The sequence below is a fragment of the Hylobates moloch genome, unplaced genomic scaffold (assembly GCF_009828535.3).
Source record: "Hylobates moloch isolate HMO894 unplaced genomic scaffold, HMol_V3 SCAFFOLD_10, whole genome shotgun sequence".
Classification (NCBI taxonomy): Eukaryota; Metazoa; Chordata; class Mammalia; order Primates; family Hylobatidae; genus Hylobates; species Hylobates moloch.
Window position 1 is genome coordinate 40,709,354 of NW_026652285.1, and position 9,635 is coordinate 40,718,988.

The 9,635-nt window shown below is 37.9% G+C and overlaps 1 protein-coding gene across 6 annotated transcripts in view; it reads left to right on the forward strand.

Moving 5' to 3' along the window:
- Positions 1-8,640, forward strand: part of LOC116475125 (zinc finger protein 658) — a 45,146-nt gene extending 36,506 nt beyond the window's left edge. For 5 of the 6 annotated variants that reach the window (XM_032164223.2, XM_032164222.2, XM_058445021.1 and 2 more), the window contains exon 7: positions 8,524-8,640. The gene's annotated coding sequence lies outside the window, so the exon portion shown is untranslated. Of the gene's footprint in view, positions 1-1,619; positions 1,670-8,523 lie in introns of those variants that run through there. The other variant, XM_058445023.1, reaches the window with a different exon arrangement.
- The last annotated feature ends 995 nt before the right edge of the window (positions 8,641-9,635 follow it).

A 9,635-nucleotide genomic window follows, 5' to 3' on the forward strand; every position in this document is an offset into this window, starting at 1 on the left:
AAGCCAGGCACAGGATATAATCTCCTGGTGTGCCATTTGCTAAGGCCATTGGAAAAGCGCAGTACTAGGGTTGGAGTGTCTTGATTTTCCAGGTACTGTCTGTCAGGGCTTCCCTTGGCTAGGAAAGGGAATTCCCTGGCCCCTTCTGCTTCCCAGGTGAGGCAACACCCCACCCTGCTTTGGCTCATGCTCCATGGGCTGCACCCACTGTCCAACAAGCCCCAATGAGATGAACCTGGTACCTCGGATGGAAATGCAGAAATCACTCATCTTCTGCATCGCTCACACTGGGAGCTATAGACTGGAGCTGTTCCTATTTGGCCATCTTGTAACCTCCCCTCATGTAAATTTCTTTTAAAGATAATTGGTTAAACAGAATGATAACAATGTGTTGTTATTGCAACATATGTATATACAAATGAAGTATATGACAAGAAAGCATAAAGACTGAGGGGAGAAATGCAAGTATACTATTGTAAGGTTTGAATAGTATATGTGAAATGGTATAATTCACTTGAAGCTAGATTGTGATAAGTTTCAGATATGTACTATTACCCCACAGCAAACATAAAATTAGCAAAATAAAAAATTATAATTTTAAGCCAAAAAATACCAGAGACAAGTCTCAATCAATTGAGAAGTTTGTTTAGCCAAGGTTAAGGACATGCCCATGACATAGCCTTAAGAGGTCCTGAGAACATTTACCCGAGGTGATCTGGCTACAGCTTGAATTTACATGTTTTAGGGAGATATAAGACATGAATCAATACATGTAAGACATACACTGGTTAGGTCTGGAAAGGTAGGGTGAATTAGGGTTCTCTAGACGGACAGGACTAATAGGATAAATGTATATGTGAAAGGGAGTTTATTAAGGAGTATACACCATCACAAGGTGAACTCCCACAATAGGCCATCTGCAAGCTGAGGAGCAAGGAAGCCAGTCTGAGTCCCCAAACTTCAAAAATAGGGAAGCCGACAGTGCAGCCTTCAATCTGTGGCTGAAGGCCCACGAGCTCCTGGTGAACCACTAGTGTAGGTCCAAGAGTCCAAAAATTGAAGAACTTGGAGTTCAGTGTTCAAGGCCAGGAAGCATACAGCGTGGGAGAAAGATGAAGGCCAGAAGACTCAGCCAGTTTAGTCCTTCCACATTCTCCTGCCTGCTTTATTTTAGCTGCACTGGCAGCTGATTAGATGGTGCCCACCAAGATTGAGGGTGGGTCTGCCTCTTCTAGTCCACTGATTCAAATATCAGTCTTCTTTCACAACACTCTCACAGATACACCCAGGAACAACACTTTGCACCCTTCAATCCAATCAGGTTGACACTCAGTATTAACCATCACAGGGAGCAATGTGAAGGGGGATGAAGGGGCAGTGGGGGGGTTGTGGCCTGCAGGTCATAAGTGGATTAAAAGATTTCCTGATTGGCAATTGGTTGAAAGCTTTATCTAAAGACCTGGAATTAATAGAAGTGTTAAAATAAGGGGTTGTGGAGACCAAGGTTTTTATGATGCAGATAAAGCCTCCAGGTAGCAGGCTTCAGAAAGAATAGATTGTAAATGTTTCTTATGAGGCTTAAAAAGGTACCAAACTCAGTTAATTCTCTCCCGGATCAGGAAGAAGACCTGGAAATAAAAGGAGATTTTCTATAGAAGGTAGATTTTCCCACAAATAAATGTCAAAGACATTACAAGAAAAGTAAACTAGAGACAATATCTCTTATGACATTAGTTGAAAAAATGCAATTTTAGCAAATAAATTACAGCATTATATAAATAGAATAACACACAAGGACCAAGGGGTTTTATCCTAAGAATGTGAAATTGTTTTAACATTTAAAAATCAAACAGCGTACTAAGAAGAAGGAAGACAAAAACAGAAATAAAAAAGACATTGCAACTGATGTCACAGAAATCCAAAGATCATAAGAAACTGCTGTGAGAAAAAATATACCAATAAACTGGATAACCTAGAAGAAATGGATAAATTCCTGGAAACATACAACCTACCAAGAGTGCATCATGAAAGAAATAGGAAATTGAAACAGGCAAATAGTGAATAAGGAGATTGAATCAGTAATAAAAAAAACTCCCAACAAAGCAAAGCCTCCAACCTGATGACTCTGCTGCTGAAGTCTACCAAATATTTAAAGAAGAACTAATACCAATCATTTTAAAACTCTTCCCAAAAAATCAAAAAGGAGAGAATATTTCCAAACTCATTTCATGAGGCCAGCATTATGTGAATTTAAAGACAGACAAAGACACTACAAAAAGAAAACTACAGGTCTACGTCCCTGATTAATATAGATGCAAGGATCCTCAACAAAATAATTGCAAATCAAATTTAACAGCAAATTAACAGGATCATACACCATGACCAAGTGGGATTTATCCCTGAGTTGCAAGGATGGTTCAACATATGAAAATCAATTAATGTGATACAGTTAATAGAATAAAAGATAAAAATCACATAATCATCTCAATAGATTTAAAAATAATAATTTGATAAAATTCAACACTTTTTCATGTTAGAAACTCTCAATAAACTAGGAAGAGATGGAAGTTACCTCAACATATTGAGGCCAGATATGAAAATCCCACAGCTAACACCATACTCAAAAGTAAAAAACTAAAAGCTTTTCCTTTAATATCAGGAAAAAGACAAGGATGTTCACTTTTTCCACTTCTATTCAACATAGTAATGAAAGTCCTGCCCAGAATGATTATTCAAGATCAATACAAAAAATGCACCAAGTTCAGAAGGAAGAAATGAAATTGTACCTGTTTAGACATGATCTAATATACAGAAAACTCTAAAGACTCCACAAAAACCTCTTAGAATTAATAAGTCAATTCAGCAAAGTAATGTGATAAAAAACAATATGTAAAAATCAATTGCATTTCTATACACCAAAAATAAACTGTCTGAAAGAAAATTAGGAAGCCAATCCCATTTACAACATTATCAAAAATAATCAAATACTTAGGAATAAACTTAGCCAAGGAGGTAAAAGACACACTGCAAACTACAAAACATTAATTTAAGAAATTTAAAAACACACAAGTAAATAGAAAGACATACTGTATTCATAGATTGGAAGTCTTAATATGTACACTACTCAAAGCAATCTACAAATTCAATTCAATCTCCACAAAAATCCTAATAACATTTTACAGAAAGAGAAAAAACAATTCTAAGATTCATATATAATTGGAAAGTACCCTGAATAGCCAAAACAGTCTTGAGAAGAAAGAGCAAGGCTAGAGGCATCACTTCCTAATTTCAAAATATATTACAAAGCTATAGCAATTAAAATAGTATGTAAACAGCATAAAAATAGACATAGAAGACCAATGGGTTGGAATAGGGAGCCAAGAAATAGATCTGTATATATACAGTCAATTGATCTTCGACATGGGTGCCAAGAATGCACAATCAGGAAAGGACAGTCTCTTCAACAAATGCTGCTGGGACAACTGGATATCTCCATGCAAGAGTAGAACTGGATCCTTGTCTTATACCATACACAAAAATTAAATCAAAATGGTTAAAAACTTAAATGCAAGGTGAGACTATAAAGCTTCTATAAGAAAACATTGGGAAAAAGATTAGTTTCCAAAATACGTTAGGAACTCAAATAACTCAGTAGAAAAAACTAACAATCTGATTTTTTAAATGAGCAAAGGACTTGAATAGACATTTTGCCAAAGAAGAGAAATACCCACAGGCATATGAAAAGATGCTCAGTGTTACTAATCATCAGAAAAATGTAAACCAAAACCACAATGAAGTATTTCCTCACACCTGTCAGTATGATTATTATTAAAACAAAGACAAGCATTGGAAAGGATGTGGAGAAATGGAACCCTTGTACATTGTTCGTGGGAATACCGGATGGTGCATTTACTATGGGAAAAAAGTATGAAGGTTCTTCAAAAAGTTAAAAACAGAGCTATTATTTTGCTCCAATAATCCCACTTCTGGGTATTTATCCAAAAGAATTGAAATCAGGATCTTGAAGTAATATTACCATTCCTATGTTCATTGCAACACTATTCGTAATAGCTCAGATGTAGAAACAACATTAATGTCCATTAACAGATAAATTCATAAAGCAAATGTGGTATAGACATACAATGGAAATATGATTCAGCATTAAAAAAGAAATTCTGCAATATGCACAACATGAATAAACCTCGAGGATATTATTCCAAGTGAAATAAGCCAATCACAGAAGGACAAATCCTGTATAATTTGCTTATCTGAGATAGTGAAAATATTGACAGTACAATTCATAGAATCAAAGAGTGGAATGGTGGTTGCCAGGATGGGAGTGAAAGGGAAGTGAGGAGTTGCTTATCAATGGGTATAAAATTTCATTAACACAAGATGAATTAGCTTTAGAGATCTGCTATATAATGCTGTGCCTATAGTTAACAATATTTTATTGTATACTGAAAAATCTCAGAGTAGATCTCATGTTATATTCCTACCACAATAAAATAAAAATTTTAAAAATCAAACACTGTAGTCCACCAAATTAAGAAATTAAAAAAGGAAAGATGTTAGTATAATCAGAAGAAAGTAACTGTCAGCAAACTGGCACTAGCAGGAAACTTCTTCAACCTGATTAAGGTAATTTACAAAAAACCTACAGGTAATGTCACGCTTAATGTTAAAAGACTGAATGCTTTCCTCCTGAGATCAGGAATGAGATGAGAATGTCAGCTCTTAACCACTTCTATTCAACATTGTAATTGAGGCAATAAAGCCAAAAGAAAAGAGAAAAACACACAGGTGAGTTGGAAAAGAAGTAAAATTGTTTCTGTTTCTCAGGTAACATGACAGGAAGTTTTGTGGAATCTACACAAAAACTACCAGAAATTAATATGCTGCTAATTAACTAATAAGCTGATAAAGCTACTAGTACTAATAAATGAGTTAAGCAAAGTTGAAGGATAGAATACGACTATACAAAGTTTCTTCCTTATACTCGCAATGAACAATCAGAAATTGTATTTTAAAAATATGATTTACAGGCCAGACACGGTGGCTCACACCTGTAATCCCAGCACTTTGGGAGGCCAAGGCGGATGGATCACGAGGTCAGGAGGTGGAGACCATCTTGGCTAACATGGTGAAACCCCGTCTCTACTAAAAATACAAAAAAAAAAAAAATTAGCCAGGAGATTTACAATAGCAGCAAAATATCAAGTACTTAGGGATAAATTTGAGCAACAAAACATGTAACACCCTCCTACCGTGGTTTGATAGGGAGGAGTGAAGTGCCTTGCCAAAGGGCAACAGGAACATTTGGGGGTGACAGATATTAATTCTTGACTTCTAGTGATAGTTTACTGTGTTTTACACGTGTCAAATACTATCACACTGTACACCTTAAATATGTGCAGTTAATTGTATGCCAATTATACCTCACTTCTCTTAGGAATGAGAAACTGGCAATACATGTTAAACCCACTCTGTTATTTTCTTTTCCAGGGCCTCAGACAGAGACAGAGGGGTGTGACAGTCACAGCTGTCATAGCTAAACTTGCCCAAAAATCTGTTTAAACTCAGTAAAAATGAATAAATGAAAAATCATTTTGCTTGAGAATAAATTTCTCTTTTTAACTTCTTGCACAAATTGCAACTGCATTGCCCTTCCCTTTCCTTTGCCTTTTGATCTCAGAAATGATCCTGCAGGCCGACCCTGAACACTAACCTTGATTGGAGCAGCAGGAAAATATCATGGGATGTCTGAACAAATTATGAAGCTTATAACCCTCAGGTCTTACAATTTTCCAAGCTTCTCCTCCTAGGCATTACCTGTGCTACCACACAGAGCCATTGCAGGCATGGGGAAATTGGGAATTCTTCTTAAAGCTGTTAAGGGACTGAGGAATAAGTGAGATTTTCTCTTAAGCACTGAAGGATTCCCTAAAACGTATAGACTGCCTTGTAGACAGCTATTGAATTATTTGCCCAACTGTGTCTGGAATGTTTCTTCCAGGATGCGGCTTCTTTAATGCTCCTAATCTAAAGATAGTTTAGATTTGAGTCAATTTTTCCCCCAGGTCTTAAGCTAGGAAACTGTGCAGGTAACTAACGGGATTATGACAAAACTCTTCAGGAATCTTTTTATTTTAACCCTTAAAGTAAAAGTGACTCTTTAAATCTTCCTGAACCTTGAAGAATTAAGCTAACTCAGATATTAAGAGTTTAGAGTCGCTTTTTCTTTTTCTTTCCTTTTTTTTTTTTTTTAGATGGAGTCTTGCTCTGTTGCCCGGTCTGGAGTGCAGTGGCGCAATCTCGGCTCACTGCAACATTCGCCTCCCAGGTTCAAGCGATTCTCCTGCCTCAGCCTCCTGAGTAGCTGGGACTACAGGTACCCACCACCACGCCCAGCTAATTTTTGTAATTTTAATAGAGACAGGGTTTCACCATATTGGTCAGGCTGGTCTTGAACTCCTGACCATAGGGTGAGACAGCCGCCTCGGCCTCCCAAAGTGCTGGGATTACAGGTGTGAGCCACCGTGACCAGCTTAGAGTTTCTCTTTCTACATCATTTACCTTGTGTGTCTATATCTAACCCAGGACTCAAGGCAGTGATCTTAGACTCAACAACTTGGAATTATTTTTCCATTCACACCATTTCTCCCAGAGCTGTTTAAATTCACAAGGTAGCTGCTTCTGATGGGTTTATGAGTCAGATTTAGACTTAGCTCCCTCAGATTTTACAGAGATCTCTTTTTTCCAACTTGTTTCCAACAAGAGTGTCACAAACACTAGGTGCTAGAAAACTCTCCACTCAGAAGAGTGACCTGCATGTGTATCATCTACAAGACTCCCAGCAAAGACTTGACCTCATTCCCTGAGACTCTATTTAAAGCTGGGACTTGTCCAACTGGGGATGAGCTTGCCTTCCCAAGTTTCTAACTCCTAGGGGTGAGCAAGAAGCTCTACAGTTAAAATTTAATGGAATTTTCAGCCCAGCGCGGTGGCTCACGCCTGTAATCCCAGCACTTTGGAAGCCTGAGGCAACCAGATCACAAGGTCAAGAGATCGAGACCATTCTGGTCAACACGGTGAAATGCCGTCTCTACTACAAAATGGTGAAACGCCGTCTCTACTAAAAAAATGCAACAGAGGAAGACTCCGTCTCAAAAAAAAAAAAAAAATTAATGGAATTTTCTCACATTTTTTCAACATTTCCAGAAAGATGGTTGACTTTGCTGTGTTTTCTTTCCTTTTCTTAACCTATAAGAACAATCTCTGTAACCTGCACCCTTTGCCCACAAATGAACTCTGACTTCCTGAAATTCTAAGTGAGCAACTTGGTTGTTACTTCTGGAGGTATCAGCCTTCTGCTAATTGCATTTAAGATGCCATTGTAGAAAGTTTTGGTCAGGACCTGGCTGGAAAACACTGGCCCCACTGGACTGTACTCTTTACTCAAACTTTCCTTAAGTATAAAGATTTGGTAGAGAATGGCTTTTATATAGAAAGGTCCTGGGGATGGTTAAGCATATAAGAAACAATTATTGGGGTTCTCTGAGAAAGAAAATTGTCAGAAGAGGCAATTGAATCACTGAGATCTATGAACTAATGTAGAATAAGTCACTGCAAGAGTCAGCTTAGTTTCTCTCCAAATGAGAAAGCAGTCCTCAAGCTCCTTCACATATCCTTGACACATACGAACAATCTGGGCATCTGTTGTCTACATAGAGGTTGCTTCTCTTGAATTCGCTAAACGTAATTTGGTACAATAAAATAATAGTCTTCTGCATTTGTGTGTGTGTGTGTGTGTGTATACGCACACAGACATACACACATATGCCATACGATATTTTTTGAAGTTTTATTAAGTTTAATAATTGAATGACTAACACTGCAGCTATGTCTAGCATATTGTGTTAGAAAGCATGCTTAGCCTCTCTGTAAGAGAAAGCCCCAGAGACCTGGGAACGTTTATCTATGTAGAACCATATATCTAGTAGAACCATAGAACATTTATCTATGTAGGCTGAATGTGCGATTTATCATGTTCTCAACAATAATCCTATGCTTGGTGAAATGTATAAGGGACCTTTGTGTACCTTTTTCTCTTTTTGCAACTTCATGTGAATCTACAATTATTTCAAAATAAAAAATTTTTAAAAGTACACGTGTCAAAAGAAATCTCTTGATAAACCATAAAACAATAAAAAAGGAACCTTTGTCAGAAACACATGGTTAGGCTCTCTGCGCTTGTCTCTCATGGCTGTTGCTTAACTTGAATAAAAATTCACATCATGTCAAATATTACAAGCAACATATCTGTGACATAGTCTATTGAAGCAGTCACACTGGCATTGGGGAGATACACAAACAAAGCGAACCACAGCCATCTGGTATTCTCAGCTTGTCTACAAAATCACTTAAGGGGGCTAAGTTGAAGATGTGGAAATACAGTTGCATCTGAGAGTGAATGGTCTCACCTGTCCCCAACTTACTTTTCTCTCTCTCCATTTCCCTCAGGGCTCAATGAAGAGGGCGTCATGAAGAATTTGGAAGAGCAAGTGCCTCAGTCCTATGTATTTATGTCTCCCCGCTGATGTACAGTGCTCCATCTGTCATAAATGTCAATCGACTCAATTCTGAGTCATTTATTGGACTTCTATGTTTTCCTTTGGGCTATTTCATCTATCAGGAGATTTGCCCCATGCTGTCTTGAAGACTAACATTATGGTGGTACAGCAGTTCCTTACATCTTTTTTTTTTTTTTTTATTCTACAGATGTGTTCTCAATTCTTGGGCCTTTGACTTTTTTTTGTATGAAGGTAAGAATTATTAGTAGTTGTCTACATACTCAGAAAACACAGTGAAAATTTTTAGAGGAAATGCACTGAATATATCTATCAATTTGAAAACGGAGGCTGGGTGCGGTGGCTCACACCTGTAATCCCAGCACTTTGGGAGGCCGAGGCGGGCAGATCACGAGGTCAGGAGATCGAGACCATCCTAGCTAACACGGTGAAACCCCTTCTCTACTAAAAATACAAAAAATTAGCTGGGTGTGGTGGCGGGCGCCTGTAGTCCCAACTACTCAGGAGGCTGAGGCAGGAGAATGGTGTGAACCCGGGAGGCGGAACTTGCAGTGAGCCAAGATTGCACCACTGCAGTCCAGCCTGGGTGACAGAGTGAGACTCCATTCAAAAAAAAAAAGAAAGAAAAAAAGAGAGATTTTTTCTTTTCAATGTGAAAGAGTTAAATTATCTTTTCCTATTGTGGGTTTGTTTCAGACAGTATTCATAAGAAAATTCTCATTCTTTTTACTAAATGACTCACATATTTTGTCTCAAATTTAAGTGTTTAATCCCACTGGGATGAATTTAGTGTAAGGCGTAAGTACGGATCCACAATGTTTCCATATGGATATCTGAATGGTTTCACTGCTTTTATTTTATTTATTTATCTATTTATTTAGAGATGGAGTCTCGCTCTATCACCCACGCTGGACTGCAGTGGTGCGATCTTGGCTCACTGCAACCTCTGCCTCCCAGGTTCAAGCAATTATCCCGCCTCTGTCTCCCTAGTAGCTGGGATTAGAGGTGCCCGCCACCATGCCAGGCTAGTTTTTTGTATTTTTA